Source organism: Herpailurus yagouaroundi, unplaced genomic scaffold (genome assembly GCF_014898765.1).
Source record: "Herpailurus yagouaroundi ecotype Mexico unplaced genomic scaffold, PumYag 100, whole genome shotgun sequence".
NCBI classification, from domain to species: Eukaryota; Metazoa; Chordata; class Mammalia; order Carnivora; family Felidae; genus Herpailurus; species Herpailurus yagouaroundi.
The window spans coordinates 74402366-74422243 of record NW_024412391.1 but is presented as its reverse complement, the minus strand read 5'-3'; the positions used below and the strand labels follow the sequence as shown (position 1 = coordinate 74422243).

Here is a 19878-nt window from a genome sequence, read left to right as displayed (position 1 = left end):
ATATGATGGGATTTAAAGGGAGCTGGAAAAATCAACTTCCTTCCCACCTGCAATTAGTCATTCCTTGTTTTATACAACTTTTTCTTTCCTGAAATATTGTTTTATTTTAAAATGCCCCTGTGAGGGTTGGCAGGTTAAATCACTATCAGTTTAAAATGAATGAATTTATTATTATGATTGAGAAGACAAAACAATACATGAACAATAACTGACTCGGGAAAACAGGAGAATTATTGCATCCTGTCTCATGTCAATGCACAAATTCTATTTACAGATGTTTCTCCTTGGATTTAAATATTCAAGTGCCTCTGTAAGTCATTAGAAAACAGCAAAGGTAAGAAACAAATATATTAGCCTTTTACCTTGAAAGATAATACTCCCCCTTTCTTAGTAATATTCTGGAAATGGTATCAATTTGATCTTATTATCAATACCATGAGTTTTACAAATGTGAGGTTATAAGTAATCTGTCTTCCAGCTCATTCCTGTAAGATTTGAATATGATAAAATCTCATACCTACACAAAGAAAAAAAGAAAGAGAGAGAAAGAAAGAAAGGAAAGGAAGGCAGGCAGGCAGTATCACTTGAATTACCTTGAAACAGCGTCTGCATGTAAAATTTTTACCTATATACAGACATGTACTATTTTAATGAAGTAATGGAAATGAAGGTCATCTCGCAAACACAACGAACAAATGCTAAGTATGTTCTGAGTATAAAGGAAGCAGAATCTGTGCTAAAGGCTACAGAGACATGTTCAAATCAGACAAGGGCTCACATAATAGTAACGAATCCATATTAAAAAAAAATACAAATAAAAAGACCTAATAAAATATACATTTAAATTTATAAGATTAAAAATAATATTTAATCCCTTGGGTATTTTATTCCAATGTAGTAGCAAACAAAAATGTATTTTCTACACATTCTTAAATTATTTTAATGTAATCAAAACTAAGACTTGAAAAAAATTATCCAGCAAGTAAAATCCATTTACAAGAATGTTTGCCAATGACAGCACCCTCTTGGGCATAACTACTAAATGCTGCATTGTATGTAAACTAGAGCTTTCATTTGCGTTTTCATGATATAAAGAATCAGACTTAAAAAAACTGTGAAAAGAAATATTTATTCTTGATATTCAGAAATGTAAAATCAAATAAACCTGCAAAATAACTAGACACTTGAGTTGCTGATATATGTACATATATATAATTTATATACAATTTCTTATTTATAGGCAGACATCTTACAGATTCCTAATGAAATATGAATGAGAAAAGAGCAGAAACAAACCTTTATTGAAATAAGAATTGGGGAGCAGTTGAAAGTTTAAGTGAAAAGGACTGAAAAAAAAAATGCCAAAGGTCAAAAGTGAAAAACACTTATTGAAACTTTTGGTAGGAGGCAAATATACACTGCAAGGAATACTGAGAAAAGATGTTCAATTCCTATTCTCAAATAATAGATAAGAAAAATTTAATAAAATAAAGTACATTAAGCACATCCCTAGAGAAAAGTACAAGGTCGAGTGGGACCCAGAGGAACGTTTGATTAACTCTGGAGCAAAGGGGGAATTGGAGGGGGTCAAGGAGGGCTGCAGGTAGACAGAGTTCTGGACAGTCTATCTGATTTTCAAATCAGATTTCAGAAATTATTTTCATAGTCCTTTGCTCCTCTTCATAAATTTTAAATAGCTTACAAGAAAAGTGACACAGGAAAAAGAAAAAGAGAAAGCGAGAAGGAAGGAACAAAGAAAGAAGGAAAAAAGAAGAAGGAAAGGAGAACGGAAGGAGAAAATAGGAAGGGAAGAAGAGAAGAAAGAAATGGGGAAAATACTGAAATTATCATATTAAAATTTATCATAGATAAAATCTGTCATACAAAGATGACAAGTAGGTGGGTGGGTGGGTGGATGGATAGATAGATAAAGTAGGTAGGTAGGTAGGTAGGTAGGTAGGTAGGTAGGTAGGTAGGTACTTAGCAGGTCAGGAAAGAGACAAAAAGAGATTATCAACCTCCAAGATCATTTGCCAATTACTCTAAGGCACAAACATTTTTTGAGAGCAATGTATCTTGCATATAGAACAAAGAATAAGGACCATTCCCAAAGGAGCAACATGTACAAGTTTATTTGGGGGAGATTTTAGGGGCTTGTTTGGTTTTGGTTTTGGTTTGTTTTCCTAGGATCCTTTCTATTAAAAAAAAAAAAAAAAGATTTCTCAAAAAAATGACAAACATGTCTGGCTACTATTAACATTGACTATATTATAAAGTTCCTAAGCCCTGATCATATTGGAAGCTCTGAGCTTCCAAATCAGTTTTATGTACTTGGGGTAGATAAATTACACATTAGCCATTACATTTAATTACCTGTAGTTATTGCATATAAAACATGAAGAGGTAGAGAAGTAATAAGGAAGAGAAAAACCAAGCCATAGCACCAATGGCTTAAGTTACTAGCTTCAAATTCAGAATAAACCCAAATATCAGAAGTAAACGAATCAAAGGCCATTTTCCTGTGAAAGGAGGGGAAAAAAAAAAAAAACAGTAAGTATAACAGGAAAAGAATCAAAGAGGTTTAAAGCCACTTCAAACCTTTATTAGTGAGGAGAACATAAATCTATTACTCCCCTCTCTCTGTTTTACTAAATAGAAATAACCACCAGATTCTAACATATTTTATCAGAATGGAGAGTCATTCTGCAAAACAACATCTCTCTTACTTGAAAGAGTTTACATTTTCTTGTCCTTTAAACCTCTCTCACCCTCAACCACAAAAATAGAAACTAACAGTGAGAATCAGAATAAGTGACAGTAAAAACTAGCATTTCCCATTTCTCAGAAATTATGGGAAGTGGTCTACCTTTAAAGCACGTGATAGGCAGATAATGCAGGCATTCACTTTGCAGACATATTTATTGAATGCCTATTACATATGTAGGATATTATTGTAGACATTAGGAATACTATATTGAACGAAAAAGACAAAAATTGCAACTCTGACAGACTGTACCATCTACAGGAGTAAAATGAGCTGCAGAGAACTTAAAAGATAACTTGCTTAACATTGCATACTGAGTGACTGACAAGGGCAATGTCAAGCGGTCTAATCCCAGTGCTCTTTCCTTTAACCATGTGCTTTGTTGCTATGGAAGTAAAATCATACTTGCCATGGCTTGCACACGGCATTCTGCTTTTCAGACTGCAGATTTTTCCACTTAATATTATATTAGTAATTCAGTGTAATACAGTTATCGTTAAAAAAATAAATAAACCTCTAAGCACAAAACTCACATTAAGTATGAAAAGCGAAAGTGTTTATTCTAAAAGTGTTTAAGGAAATAAACTGAGTATTATGTTGTTCACTGATATGAACTGTTGGTTACAATAAGTAATTTATTTGACTACAATTAATAGTCTAAAGGAAGTTAGAATAGCATGCTTGTCTACCTGTACTTACAATAGTTCAAACTTTGCTCAATGTTTAGCAGTAAGTATATTTTCCTCGGCCTATAAAAATATCTTGTAGCAGAAGAACATGATAAAGTCAGGCCAACAACTCATTTCAATAGTCTTCAGTCTCCTCCAATGTATGTAAAAAAATAAAGTGAGCATAGGACACATTCCTTTTATTTTCTTCTTCTTCTTATTTTTTTTTTTTAGAGAGAAGAGATGCCCTCTTTCTATCAAAATATATAAGTAAACTTTAAAAAAGCCTGGGGCACCTGGGTGGCTCAGTCGGTTAAGCATCCAACTCTTGATTTTGGCTCAGGTCATGATGTTGCCCTTCTTGAGTTCTAGTCCTGTGTTGGGCTCGAAGCCAACAGCAATGGAGCCTGTTTGGGGTTGTCTCTCTCTCCCTTTCTCTCCCCCTTCATGTGTGCATGAATTCATTCATTCATTCATTCATTCATTCATTCATTCTCTCTCTCTCTCCCTCCCCCACCTCAAAAGTAAATAAATAAACTTGAAAAAAACAGACGCCCAACCAAGACACCTAGGTGCCCCCCCCCCCCCCGTTTGGAATTCTTTAGATCCTCTATTTCCTCCTTTCTGAATAGTTACACACTTTCTGTATTTGTATTTACAACATTTTTAGATTGTGATTATCCTTAACAATATTCATTTTGCCTAAAATTGAGCATTTGAAAAATGCAAACGTCTGTGCTGATACAGCCCACAAACGAGTAGAAAACCTGAAGGTCTATCAGTGATTACAATTTAGTCAGTGTGTTAATGAAGTATTTACACAAAGGAAGAGCAATATTAGCAAAGATGGCGGCATTTCACGGTTTCTGACTACCAAAGTTTTTGAGAATATAGTCATAATAACGAACGTGCTAAGCACATATGACCTCAGTTAATCATCTTTGCCCTGTTTTGTGACAGGCAATTTTATACAAACGAGACACACAGAGGTTAAGTAACTTGCCAAAGTAACACAGTAGTGGAGTCAAGATTCCTATTGCTGACTAAATAAGACTTTCAACTGGGTCTTGAAAGATGAAACAGTTCTTAGTAGATGATAAAAGGGGCAAAAGACAAGCCAGGTGGTGGGAATTATACGACCAACAGCAGAGTGTCATGAGCAGGGGAAAGGACCGGTGAGACCAACCAGTGGGATAGGATTACAAGGTGGACAGAGTGGCCAAGGCAAAGCCTTGGAGGGAGTCTGTGTCCAACTGCTCTTTCCCCTAAATATCTAGAGATGAAGTCAGTCCTTACACATCAGGACCGTAGGAGGCTGAGATCAGAGCACAGTCACTTAAGCACAAGAAAGGACTCAAAGACCTTAGAGCCCCTATCCTAACAGCCCCTTCCTAACAGGGAGGAGAGAGACTCACAGAGGAGGAAACAGCACTTTGCAAGAGAAGGATCATGATTGCTTCAGGATTCTTATTGCAGCGAATCAGCTAACTTACTCTTCCCATATTAAAAACAAATACTCTGTTCAGAGAAGCTTATTTTCAACAATATAGTTTTCAAGTCACAAGTTTATGGGTTTTTAAAAATTCTTTATTATTCACTATGTGTTGAATGACATATTTATTACATAAATACCATGTGTACACGTGCATGTATATACACACTAACATATCCAGAGAAGTTAAATGCTGCTGTTGGACACACGACACATAAAATAAACGTCATTTCAGAACCGCTTTCCTCATGTCTGAGTGAAATCTCACTACAAAATCACTGTAATTTTTCCTTCCTTCTTTGCTTCCATTCTCCCTTCCTTCCTCTTTCCTTCTTCACCTCTTTCCTTCCTACCTTTTTTTTTTCCTTCTCATTCTTTTAATTATAAATTAAGAGCTCTTTTGATATTGGAACAGAGACCTTTCTACATTTCAGTAATTCAAATCTAACCAAAACAATCACCAATATCGGGCCAGATTCTGATTATTATGAAATCAGGTTTCCAGCTTCAGCAAAGTCACAATCAGCACTGAAATCACTCGTGCTTCCACTCATTTCTTTTTATCTCTGTTGTGATTTAAAAAAAAACTGTGTAGGTTAAATAGCTATGTAGGAATTGAACTATGCTTACAGGATAGAAAAAGAATTTAGAAAAAATAATGTTCTTGGGTGTCTGGGTGGCTCAGTCGTTGAAGCATGTGACTTCGGCTCAGGTCATGATCTCACGGTTGTTGCGTCCGAGTCCCACACTGGGTGAGCTCGAGGCTTGCTTCAGGTGAGCCCCGCTTCTCTCTCTCTCTCTCTTTCCCTCACTCTCTTTCTTTCTGCCTCTCACACAATTGTCTCTCTCCCTCACTCCGTTCATTTTCATGCTCTCTCTCTCTCAAAAAAAAAAAAAAGTAAAAGAAAAAGTCAAAGGAAAAAAATGTTAAGTTTCAGTTTCTATTTCCCTTCTATAAACTGGCAGAGGGGGAAATTGGTGACAATCCCATGTTACAGGTTCAAATCCCTCTCTGTGTAAATGAGCAAAAAACTAAAAGGCTCCATCTCCCTTCTCACCTTCTTTTCTTTCCACTTTATAACCTCCATTTAAAAAAACATTTAAGCTCCAAAGTGGGGGTGCTTAGGAGAATCACTACAACTCACCTCTATCTTCTCTAGGTTAAACGCACCTACAACTAATAGTGAGCATTCTACATTTAAGTCACCAACACACATTCTTCCAATTTTCCAGATTTATAGCACAATTCATTCATTTATTCAGCTATGTTTCTTTGACACCCACCATATGCCAGCTATTGTGTTAGGCATTAGAAATAAAAGATAAGTGGCGCCTAGGTAGCTCAGTCAGTTGAGCGCCCGAATTTGGCTCAGGTCATGATCTCAATGTTTATGAGTTCGAGTCCCGCATCAGGCTCACTGCTGAGCCCACTACAAGCCCACTCTGGATCCTCTGTTCTCTTCTCTCTCTGCCCCTCCCCACTCACACTCTATCTCTCAAAAATAAATTAACTTAAAAAATAAAGAACTAAAAGATAAATGAGACACACATTCATTCATTCATCCCTTCAATATATTGACCTTTCTTACAGACTGGGGCTACAGCAGTGAATAAAAAGGCAAAAATCTCTATCCTAATGGAACATGCCTTGTAGTGAAGAAGGTAAAAAAAAAAAAAAAAAAAAAAAGGTGAGAAACAAATATTTAAATAATTGCATTACCTAAATCTAAGCGCTAGAGAAAAATACAATTTGGGAAATGGGATAAGAAGTGTCAGAGTAGAGCTGTAATTTTAGAAGGTAGACAAGGTTTAGTTTCTGTTTTCAAAAAACTCATTAAAAAAAGGCTTATTTAAAAATATTTTTTTAACTTTTAAAAAATATATGGCGATACAATGTGAGAGATGTTATGAAGGTTATTAACAAAATGCAACTTATCTAACAGAAGGAGCTATGAAAGAATCACAGAGGGAAAGAATCAGCTGTAAAAGACAAGAAGACATGAACAAAAGGGCTGGGCAGGACAGGCAAAGGAACAGTATATGCAAACTCACAGAGCCAGTAGTTCGGCGGTAGCTTCTATTTTTCAGTGTACAACAGCAATCACCATTTAATCCAGAGCCTTCCATGTCCCAGACACCCGCACCTTATTACCCTCACAATATATTTATGGCTATATTAAAGTTATTCCATTTTTTAAAATGATGAAGTGAGACCAGAATGAAATCTTTCAATCTTAACAAACAGGTCGAGGCCAACAGGTTGAACTTGATCCTGTAAGCAATGCAATACACTGAAATTCTTCAAATAAAGAAGGAGCATGGTCACATGTTTATCTTTGCTTGCTTGTTTTTTAAGATACTGGACAGCAATGTGGAGGACAGAATGTGGGATTTGGTGACGACAATGTTAACATACTATTATTTTTAATAACAAAATGCCCTAAGAGGTGGAAAAGGCTTCCTCTAAGCCAGTATCACTGGGGACAGAAAATGGGGTAAGGAAAAGATGTGGTAGCCCATTGATTCTGGGTGCGAGGGGTACAGAAGAGCATAAAAAGGGAAGTCCTGATGAGCCTAGGTTTCCTAGCTTAGAACACTGCAAGGGTGATGCCGTCAGCCAAGAGAAAAGGAAGACTGTTTGGATAAGAAAGGATGGGGTGGAGAGTGCTCTAGTTTTGAACTCGTTAAGTCCGTTCTTGGTGATACTCAAGGCAAGATAGCCAGATGATAACCAGACCCTGATTGAAGGTCCTAAAGGTAACACGTTTAAGAACTGCCAATAAATGTATCTTTGTATTAGTAGGAGTGTTTTTGTTAGCGAGAGACAGAAAACCCAAATTGCTAACTCATTTAATAGAATTATTTTTAGCTTACTTGTTAAAAATCTCTAAAGATAACAAGGACTTCAAGTGTGCTTTAATTAGGACTCAGTTCTTTCTCTGCAGTTATTTCCGCACTGCCTTCTTCCCTGTATCATGTCATGACGTTTTCCGTTAGGGTAGCGACATCATGTAACCATCCCCAACTTTACACGTATCCTACAAATTTCAGAAGATAAATTTTCTTTTCTCTACCTATTGAAAAACAACCCTAGACATCCTTCTAAACCAACTTGCATGTCATTCCCACCATTGTCGACAAGGATGGGACTGCACTGGTTAGCTTGGAATTGGAACTATATAGATAACACATAGTGGGGGGAATGCAGAATAAACGCTGGGGAAGCAATCCCAGTGTCCCCCTCGATTCCAAGGCTGACAGTGGTTTATCATTCCATTACCTTTAGTGAAAAACTTTTTAAATCACAGCTGAAGGAAAAAAAAAAAAAAGTATTGTGCTAAGATTTCTTGACTTCTTAAAATTGCCTGAACTTCAAATATCACCCAAGTCCAACCAAACACCTTGCCAGATGTAGCGACAATGGAAATATGGAAGTTATATGACAAAAGATATTAGCAATGTAAGTGCTGAATAGTTTTCATGTGAAGGGATAACATCTAGTACTGTTAACTGAGAATTCACTTTCTTCTCCCTTTCTCTGCTCCTCACCCTCTAATCCCTGTACTGAGTCAGTAGTCAAAGGAGGATACCAGAGTACACAAACCAAAGAGGCAAATTCTTGGATGGGAGTTCTCAATAAGTTCTTGAGACATGGAAGTGGCTGACAGACACCAGTGACCTGAAGGAACCTCATGCTTGCAATGAGAAGGACACAGAGTGACATGCGCAGGAACATGCATATCTAAGGATCTGCAGTGGGGACAAGGGTCAAACCAGATTAGCTCCCTTTCAAAGGATATTAGATGAACGGTTCATTTCCAAAGTTTAGAAGCTTAATTGCCACCCCTTGTTCAAACGGATTAGGGGAGAATCCTTATAATTGACTGAGGTTAGTTGTAAGTGTAAATGTAAGCTTCCATTCTCTATGATCATTCATAAGGCTCAAATTTAAAATTTAATTGCGGAGGAATAAATATAGTTAGATGTCTTACATACTTACTTTTATATGCATTACAGAAAAATTACTGAAAGCCACATTCTTTAATTCCACATTTGGCATGATGAGATAACTTTAACAACTAACTCACTTTTCACACCCTCAGTGAATACGAACTTTACTCTGCAGAAAAGAAAACCATGAGACTGTGCTGTATGTCTCACGTAGTTCCCCTCCGTGGTCAACAGAAAAAGATATTTGCTGGATCAGTGAAGTCCAGCGAGAGCAGTGATTTGCCAAATATGACCCATCAGGGCACTGGGAATTTCAGATTCGATTTCAGCATTTGTTACTGTCACTCAAGTACTAAATCTATATTTACTTGGGGCAGTGAGTGGAGATTTAAATAGAAGAATCCAAATCATCCAAGAATCTTTCCTGAGTTAGCTGATTTTGAGAATTATTCTCATTGAGCTCGAGTGTTTCAAAACTGGTCACATAAAATTCTATTGATACTACAATAATTTTTTTAAGGTAAAATGGGAGGGTTAGCAAAAAATATTGATATTTTCTTTAACGTTTTTTAAATTATCGGATTAATCATTTCAGTCACTGTTCTTGGGGGTTCCTAAATATAAAATATGTCCAAAGGCATAAGTTTCAATATATTGAAAGGCAAGAAGTGCTCTAAACTTGGGGCGCCTGGGTGGCTCAGTCAGTTAAGTGTCTGACTCTGGCTCAGGTCACGATCTCACAGTTTGTGAGCTTGAGCCCCACGTCAGGCTCTGTGCTGACAGCTCGGAGCCTGGAGCCTGCTTCGGATTCTGGCCTCCCTCTCTCTCTCTGCCCCTCCCCCGCTCACGCTCTGTCCCTCTTTCTTTCTCCCTCTAGAAAAGAAATAAACGTTAAAAAAAAAATGTCGTTAAAAAAGAAGTGCTCTAAATTTAAAAGTGAAAATGGGGACTCCAGGGTGGCTCAGTTGCTTAAGCAGTTCAAGTCTGAATCTTGATTTTGGCTCAGGTCATGATCTCACAGTTGGTGAGAGCAAGCCCCACATTGGGCTCCATGCTGGGCAAGGAGCCCGCTTTAGATTCTCTCTCTCCCTCTGATCTTCTCCCATTCATGCTGTCTATCTCTCTCTCAAAAAAAAAAAAAAAATACATATATATATAAATAAATAAATAAATAAATAAATAAAAATTTAACTTAAAAATAAAAAAAGTGAAGATGCATGACTTAAGACAATCACAACATGAAAATAATAGAACATTAACACATTTGCAAATGTGTTTATTAAATGTGCTAGAATTTAGCAGAATCATTTTTAAAAAGACATAAAATTAAGATTTAAAATCAATATGCCAATTAGGATATACAAATAAGTCCAACTGATGCAAACAGAATTCTATTTCCAAAGCCAGGGAAACTACTTCATTTCTAAGTAAAGGCAGGGCAACATTCCTGGGCAAAAACAGAAACAAAAACAAACTAAAACAACTGACTAAAACTACAGGAGCTGACCAACAGGAAAAGGAAGGACAAAGTCTGGGAATTCATACTGGGGCTGAGGGGCCAGGAGCGATGTTGTTGGTGGAATTCAGAAAGGGATCCCAAAGGATATGGCTCAGTATGTACTTCTGTATTTATATAATGCAAATGATCACATGTATAACTGGAACCACTTTTCAAATATGGGGATTACGGTTTGAATGCTGTTTGTGGGAAGACATTCCCCAACCTACCATCAAAGAGCATCATAGTCTCAACTCTCTTCACATTTGGGTTCACAGTTTGGATTCTTGTGGTACAATTAAAAGGAAAAAGAGGTCACTAATGGGGGAGTTGGTACATGTGTCCAGGCACAGGGTTTATGGGAAATCTTGGTACCACCTTCCTCTCGATTCTGCTGTGAACCTAAAACTACTCTAAAAAATAAAGTCTTCAATTTCTTTTTTCTCACTTTGGAGAAGACTTGGCTCAGAAATCATAGTTTTGATGTTCAATGCACTGCTTTTTTTCGGTAAATCCTTCCTCATCTATTTGAATCTTGGAAGCTTTTTGTTTATTTGTTTTTTGACTCGCTCCTTTGTTATTTTTAAACTTTTTATTTTCTTTTCAGCTTTATCCAGGTAATTATTATTTTTTAATTCAGTAATTACAATGAATGAACAGTTATACTTATGTCATTTCAAATGATAGGCCCACATATATAAAAACTAGTCTCAGTAATCAAATGTGCTATTTACTACCCCTCTAAAAATATTATAAAGAGGTCAATCAGGCACATCTGTTAATGGTAAATGTCTTCTGTCCAACTGAAGAATGTGACCGGCACAGACACAGAACTCCAGCCCAGCTCAACCTAACAGCTGCTTGACAGTTGTCTTCAACTCTGTGTTCAAGGGTTTTCTGAGGGATCTGCCTGCCACCTACGTAGTGTGAGCTCACGTTGCCAGAGCTATGAAAATATATTTGAAATTCAAAGAAGCAATGGGTGTGACATCCATATTAGATGACCTGCATGTGGGATAGAGGTTTTCATATCACTAGATAGGTAAAATAATTGTGCACAAATGTCTCAAATTTTCTGCACCTCTATAAAATGTATACTCCTTGTATCCCAACTATTGAAAGAAAGATCACTAATGTTCTAATACACTTATCAACTGCAGTTTACTAATTATCTGCACACTGGCCACAAAAATGATGAAAAGCAAAGCTTGCTAAATTATTTTTAATTGAGATATAATTGACTTCACTACAACACTATGTTAGTTTCAGGTATACAACGTAATGGTTACACATCGGCATGCACTGTGAAATGATCACCACAATAAATCTAGTCATCATCCATCACCATAAAAAGTACCAAAAAGGATTTTTTTCCCCTTGTCATGAGAATTTTCAAGATCCACTCTCCTAGAAAACTTCAAATATATACTACAATCCCACCGACTACAGTGACTAAAATGCAGCACACCATACCCCCGTGACTTATTCATTTCACAACTCAAAGTCTGTATGTCCTGACTCCTACATGCATTTCACCCCCACATACACAACTCTCCCCCCTGGAAACTGCCCCTCTGTTCTCCATACCCACAAGCTTTGTTTTGTTTGTCTGTCTGCTTTGTTTTGTAAATCCAACACACAGGTGAGATCATATGGTATTTGTTGTTCTCTGCCTGACATTTCACTTATCATAATATCCTCCAAGTCCATCCATGTTGTCACAGATGGCTAAATTTTTTTTTGACGATTCCTTTTAACAAAAAATAAATGAAGTGCATATGTCCAAATATAATTTATTAATAATAATAGCACTGAAATAGAATTAAGAAACAGCAATAATTATCATGAATGAGAGATTCCACGTCTAAGACTTAACATTTGGTGCCCATAAGGCTTTGAAGATTCCTTGAAAACAACTTGATGGCCCTATCCTCTGCTCCATCAGAGCTTGAGGACACACAGACTGGGTCAGAACACGGCAATAAGAAAGCCCAGGAAGAGGTTCTAATGCTTGATGAGGTCAATTATACTCTGTGCCGTAATACTGCACTTAACGGTAGGTAGTTTTTCTTTAAACAGTGTCAGCCATCAAGAAAGTTCAAAAAACATGTTGGTCGAATTTAGTGAATCATTAGACCTGTGCCATAAAGAAGAATAATAACATTGTAATACATAATTTGTTTTTCTCTTGCTTGATATATCCCCTCTTTTATAACCTCTCAAAATGTGAAATCTCTTTACAGCTATAAAGAAACACGCCAACAGTGGTATCTTTCACAGGCTTACATATCAAACATCTCATAAAAAGAATGATGTGTACAATGAGATGAACTGATTTCCACACTCTAAGTAAAAATTAACATCTGAAACACTAGGATGTCACAGCATGCAACATACTAACTCATGACAGAACTATTTTTAAAAAGTTTATGCGAGGTAAAACATAAAGGTTCAAAGAACACAGACAAAAAGTAGACAGCAGAAAAATATTTTAAATGCTCCCTCCTTTTCCATGTTGGCAGCTTTATGTGAGTGGATGGGGAATTTTAAAATGTCATTCAGACCAACACTTCTGATACTATCTCTGACTGTTCTTTTCTCATATTTTTCATGTAACTAAATTCTGCCCAATCTTCCTATTATTTCTCCTTTCCATCTTCCACTTCCATTTCTTCATCCCCTTAAGTTGAGATCATAAAGGACACTGCAAAAACCTCAGTGATCCCTGGGCAGCCTTCTTCCCCTAGAATCCATCATGGTCTCAGCTGGGCATGCAAAAACACCATTAGGGACCCAACTGAGACAGAGCAGGGACTGGACCTGGGTCCCCTCAACAATGACTGCAAAATCCAGCACTCTTTGGCTGCCTGCATAAGAAAAAAAAAAAAAAGCTAAAACTCTATGCCTCTGGAAGAGCATATCTTGCAGGAATGGAGGAGGACGCTTACTACAAAGATTGGCGAGGACCAGACCAAACCAATCTGTGCCAACGTCGAGTCCGGTGCTGAACTTTCACCAACTTTTCCCCTCATTATGCTAAAAATCACACCCAGACGTGGAGATTAAACATGCAAATGAAACATACGATGTATGAAGAAGCATGTTCTGTCCACTGTAGCAGCACACCCAATTTCCTGTATTTCCCCACTACTACATGTTTAAACATCACCCATTACCTGCCTCAGCCCCTTTAAAACAGTCTCTGGCCATTGTTCTAAGAGCCAGTCTGATGCTCCCTCCAGCCATGACTGGGTATCCCTTCCGCCCAATTACAAGCTCTCATTAATACAACTCTAGTCCCAGGGACTAGCTACTGTGTAGAATACGATGTGTCTTCAATAAATAGTTTTTTAATGAATAAGCATTTTTACAAAGCTGATATAATCTATACATCTCTGCCATATTAATGTTCCAAAACACCTCAAATATACTCTCCCTTCAAAAATCCTTAATGGCTCCCCACTTCCATCAGAATGAAATCCAAACTTTGGACCCAGCTTTTTTAAATATACTTCCCTTTTGTCTCTTCCCATTATTCCTTTACACCAGGCAGCACAGCAGAGTGTAGAGAACCTTGCTTTTGATATCCCAAGGCTTACGGACTGTGTTGGAATTTTGACTTGATGGCTTACTAAAGCATAATATTGTAAACACTTTGGATCTCATTTTTTACTAAATAAAAGTAATACCTGACAGCAGCTGTAAACATGAAATAATAGCAAAAATACACTCAGCAGACAGGGCACACAGAAGACGAATTGTATGAATTCTATCAATGCTGCAATAACCTTCCTTTTTTAATCAGGTATACTCTTTACCTTTGTTTAATACGTTCCTCCTGCTAACCTCAAGTGGGAAAATTCAAAGTACTATAACTGCACCTACATTCTGCTCATTCTGTTAAGGCCATCTCAAAAGCTACCCTGTTTTAAGACAAACACATCATATTCAAGTACCAAGCAGGTACACAAGAAGTAATCAGCTAATAAAGGATGGTCCCAAGACAACGTGATTCCATGAAGAAAATATATCTACAGGGAAAACCTAAACAAGTCAGAGTTAGAGATCTAACCTCAGCCCTTGTAAACTACCAACAAAACTTTAAAGAGACTGAAATTTCAAGAGAAATGCCGTGATGGGGAGGATTTCAAACCGACAATCTAGTTAACGTTACAAGCAAAACACCTGCTGTAAAGTCTCCATCACCACATGTGCCCAGGGACGTCACTCTTTCTGTGTATGCTCTAGCACTGCTGTATATTGCTGAGGAGCACAAACAGCTTTGGAATATTAATTATTTCTTAAACTCTATTAGTTCCTCCTGACCATACATAAATTCCTTGGGAATAAAGTGGCAAATCCCTTAGTCTCTCCATCAGTCTCCTACATGGTAGATATTAAACAAATATTTGATTGACTCTTACATGTCCCTTATTTGGTAATGAAAGCCTTGTGGCTTTTTAAATTAATACTAGTATACCTTAAAATGTTACTTTCTGGGGCGCCTGGGTGGCGCAGTCGGTTAAGCATCCGACTTCAGCCAGGTCACGATCTCGCGGTCCGGGAGTTCGAGCCCCGCGTCAGGCTCTGGGCTGATGGCTCGGAGCCTGGAGCCTGTTTCCGATTCTGTGTCTCCCTCTCTCTCTGCCCCTCCCCCGTTCATGCTCTGTCTCTCTCTGTCCCAAAAATAAATAAACGTTGAAAAAAAAAAATGTTACTTTCTGCAAGTGATGCAAACCAAATATAATTGGATGCATATACTTCTGAATGTACCTTACATAGCTCTCCAGTGTTTAAAAGATGTCAGTGTTTCTAATAGCTTTTAATACAAGACAATGACATATGAAGAAGTGGACTGTGGAACCCAGATAAGGTATATAGTGGCAAAAGCAGAACTAAGTGCTGTAAGTTCTCTATCTCAGTGGTTTGCAGCCATGGCTACACAGTAAAACCGCCTGGGGAGATTTTTTTTTTTTTTTAAATATCAATGCCAAGACAATTATCATAGCCTCTAGGGTAGGACCTAGCCGCTGCTAATTTCTGAAGACTTCCCAAGTGATTCACATGTGTACCCATGCTATAAAACCACCTTACCTCTCCTAATTCCAATGAACAACAGGACTGCTGACAATTCCTGAAAAAGTTATCGTCTAAGATCTCTTCTACTCACTATTGTTTTCTGGGTTTTAAATTTTTAAGTACTTGAAACTGTGGCTCTGAACAATACCTTTTAAAGTGCTACTTTAAAAAAAAATAATAAAGTGCTACTTTTACTTTTGTCTTGAGTCAATAGCATGCTCTGGATAAATCTCTAAATAAGAGTTCCTATGATTACACCCATACACAATTTTAATAAGAAATAATGTGCTCTGCTTTTATCGTATACACACACACACACACACAGACGAATGGTATGTTTTGTGTGGCACGGGACACTTATGATAGCCTAGGTTATATAAGGGAGAACCCGAAATATTCTTTTTCACCCTGTCCTAATGAATCAATCCATCATAGCAGTTTAATCCATTAACTATTTTGCAATCACTCCTGCACCACTACCTACACAATACCTTTTCATTCTGAATGCCTTCACCTTAAGAAATAGTACACGTTAACCAGCAGCAGAAAAATTACCTCTCTTATGAGCTCAGGGGGCTGATGAAGCACACTACATCAGGGGTGGCTGACCCAGGTGACTGGCTTGTGACAATCAGGAAGTCCCTCACACCTGTCCAGGGAGGCAAAGACTGCAAGAGAAAGGGCGACTGTGACAGAACAGCCACATCAGGGCAAACAATGCCCCAGACTGCCGTTAGCAGAGCTCTAAAAATAAAGCTACAAAAGCATTGGGAAGGCAGAATGAATTCTTAACACTTGTTCTCTGCTATTTTAGTCTGTTATGAAGCAGGTGACCTCAGTACCAAGCGATGAGTCTTTTAACTTTCTGTATCCCTCACTTTCAGAAATGATCCCCAGTTATGCTGATCATGACTGAATTCATTCCAGCTGCTTCAAATTCATAATCGTGAAGAGAATCTTTTCTAATCTTTCAAGACCACTCTCATAGGATTACATTCTAAAAGAAGCTTCTTTGATATTCATTTGCCTATTTTACTTTGAAGATTTCTTTCATATGTATTATTCTGAAAAAATGTTTATTCCATTAATACTTTATGTATTCTTTTGGGGACTCACATCCAAGAAGCAAGTTAAGAGAGTCATTAATTTATCCAGAGAAACAGCAGTTTAAATGTCCTCCATTTAAAAATCTCTGCTTTAGAGAAAGAAAACCTAGAGACTTCCTAATAATATTATTATATATTAATTATATATTAATATTAATTATATATTAATATTAATTATATATTAATATTATAATAGCTGTATATCAACATAACTAATAATTGTATCATAGTTGTTAAAATATAGTATGTTAAGATATTAATAAATAGTAATATTTAATGACCCAAATAAGGTCATCCTTACTTTAAATTCTATTTTAAATGCTTAGTGCCTGAGCTGTTCTGCCTGGGAGGCAATATAACGTTGTCACTGAGAGCAAGAATAGAATCGGACAGATCACAGGCATAGCCCTTTCCCACTATTACTATCTATGTAGCCCAGAAGAGGACATTTAATTGCTCAAGACCTCAGTTTCTTCTTCTTCACTTATAGAAGAACATAATGTCTATCCCTACTTTAGAAGGTGGAGGTCAGAATTAAGTAATATAAGTAAAACATTAGCATATTGCCTGCCACCTAGCACTTAATAAATGCTACCAATTATGGTTAGTGCTAATTTATTTCTAGTTAGAAAGAAATTATTTCTCACTGAGCAGCTGAAAATCAAAACATCAAGAAGCAATGGTATTTAAAGTGTTATTGATGTTCTTAAACAGGCACGTAACATTTATATCCAAGAATCCAAAATTTCAAAAAAAATTTTTTTTTTCCTCACATAGGTATGTGGACACCTTGCCTTTACCCATCTTTCTGGCATATAGTTCACAGGAGCTAATACAGGTAGAAATTATCCTGGGGATTTTTTTTTTTTTTTTCTGAATAGTAAACTTCACTGGAGGAACATTTGTATTTTGGTACGATTCGCACAATGGGCATACACAAGAGAGGTCTAAACTTGACAAGGTGAAAACTTTCAAAGGAATTCAGGATACCTCAGGATGTTAAACTCCTCACCTCAGGCCAAAACATTCTATTATTATATTCTCCCACTGTCTGTCTCTCCACCTCTCTCCATTTCTTTCTCTCCATTTCTCTCTCTCTCTCTCACACGCACGCACGCGCACGCACAGACACACAATCTATATTTGAAAATCTCACAAAAATCCTGGGTCACGGTTAATCATGATCTCTTTACCTAAATCTCAAACAACATAATTGAGTTACCACCCACCTAAGTTTCACTGAACACATGAGAAGTAATTTTAAAAACTAAACTTTGATAGTGTGGGAGGGGGGGTGGGCTAAATGGGTAAGGGGCACTAAGGAATCTACTCCTGAAATCATTGTTGCACTATAAACTAACTAATCTGGATGTAAATTAAAAAATAAAATAAAATTTAATTAAAAAAAAAAGTAAACTTTGATCAAAAAACTGGCCGCATTTCATAGGCATTGCCTCTGGACCCTTGATCAGTCTCCCCAGAAACTGTTGGGGAGTTCAATGACATGTCTGTATCTGTGTTTGAAGCTATCTGTGCAGGTAACTGTTTAAACCATTTCCTCTGCTTTGCTTCTCAAAGAAGCAAGCAATCAGTTGTTAGTCTCCTGGTAAGTATTGGTTTTATTTTTGAGATATATACTAAACTGCTTCTCACCTTACTCTTTAGGCCAGAAGTCATCAATTCTCGGTATAAATGTGGAAAATTATGCAGAAGGCTCTGTAAAAAGAATACTTGATATTCAAAAGGTCTATTTAGAGTAAACATTATACATCTCTCTTGAGATTTTCAAAAAACACTCTTAAATTCAGAATTAACTGCAACACTTCACAAGTCGTTTCAAAGATGCAAAATGATGAGAGAAAAAGCTCTAAGATGCATATAAACCACTTAAATGTTAACAGTTTGCTAGAAGTGAGGTATTTAGTTCACTAAATTATTTTAACCATCATCATTGTATCTTAAAAATTAACGATATTATTTGAATTAGTCCACATATCTATTTGAAGCTGTTACACAAACTAAACAGATATCCAAAGACTACATTAGTGTTTCTTGGGTAACTTTTCTGAGCAATTCATAATTGGGCATTTCTTAAGTCAATCACTTTTTATCTTTTATAATTTGACTGAGAAACCACTTTTCTATCTGTGCAAAAGGAGCTTTGTATTGACTTAATTTTCCCTGTGCAACATCTAACATTTACCCTAAGAAAAATGGGTCATCAGCAAGTTTATTTCTATTCGTGCCCTGATTTCTCAGCCAGAGAAGTGATGTGTCTGCATTTCCAGGCCTGGGCAGAGAAATGGCTCTTGAGAGGTCTTCGTATCTCTGCATGGCTACACAGGTGTCATGCTTATGATGAACATCTTTCTAGGGGGCTCCAGGACAATGGCTGACATTGGTTTGGCCCTAACGCCTCATTATTTCTTAGGAAAAGAAACGGAGCCTATTCTATCATGCATACTTTATGGAAAAACTTTTGGAATATTTTCTTAATTACAATCAGAACACTTGTAAACCTAAAATAGTTTAGGGAAAAAAGTTAATAAAAATAAAGTTTTAAGATAATAGATGTAAATGCTTAATACATATTTAATATTGTTAAACCTGTCTGAGAAATTATCTAAGGTATGATCTTGTTCTATTGGCTTTGTTTCTTCAGGGACAATGTTTATTAAGTTATCTCATTAATTTTTTTTTAGGTTTATTTTTATTTTTGAGAGAGAGAGAGAGAGAGAGAGAGAGCAAGCGAGCACTAGCGGGGAGGGGCAGGGAGACACAAGGAGAGGGACACACAGAATCTGAAGCAGGCTCCAGGCTGTGAGCTGTCAGCACAGAGACCGATGTGGGGCTCGAACTCAGGAGTCGTGAGATCATGACTGGACCTGAAGCTGGACCCTCAACCAACTGAGCCATCCAGGTGCCCCATCATTAATTTTACTAAGGAGTATATATGTTACATATACATAGCATGTAAATATGTATTATATGGATACACAGAGAATAATACACATCAAATTATTTTATTAATAGTATATATTATCACAAATATTAAAATTTACCTTCCCCTAATCCACCTGCCGGAATTTCAGCCGCTAAAAAATACTAGAATGATAAAGCAAGATATGACTGTAACACAGTCACAGTTTCAGCATCATAGCATATAAACCCTGCCGTCTAAACTCCCTTTCAAACATAAGATGAGCTCACAAAAAGATAGATACTTAAATAGAGCCCAACCACCAACCTTCGTGGTGAATGTAAAGTTCCACAAATCCAACATCGTCACTCTGTGAGGAAAATGAACAGCCCAACATCAC

The 19878-nt window shown here is 36.9% G+C and overlaps 1 protein-coding gene and 1 long non-coding RNA gene across 10 annotated transcripts in view; one reads left to right on the top strand and one right to left on the bottom strand.

Annotated features, from left to right (window-relative positions):
• CACNA2D1 (calcium voltage-gated channel auxiliary subunit alpha2delta 1) overlaps positions 1–19878 on the bottom strand; it is a 495580-nt gene that overhangs the window by 450217 nt on the left and 25485 nt on the right. Inside the window, exon 1 of one of the 9 annotated variants that reach the window (XM_040472803.1) lies at positions 16008–16127. The exons of the other annotated variants lie outside the window; for them this stretch is intronic. The gene's annotated coding sequence lies outside the window, so the exon portion shown is untranslated. Of the gene's footprint in view, positions 1–16007; positions 16128–19878 lie in introns of those variants that run through there. 9 annotated transcript variants of the gene reach the window in all.
• LOC121028794 (uncharacterized) lies at positions 1899–2578 on the top strand. The gene is made up of 2 exons (XR_005789436.1): positions 1899–1932; positions 1965–2578. It is a non-coding gene; the product is annotated as an uncharacterized LOC121028794 (long non-coding RNA).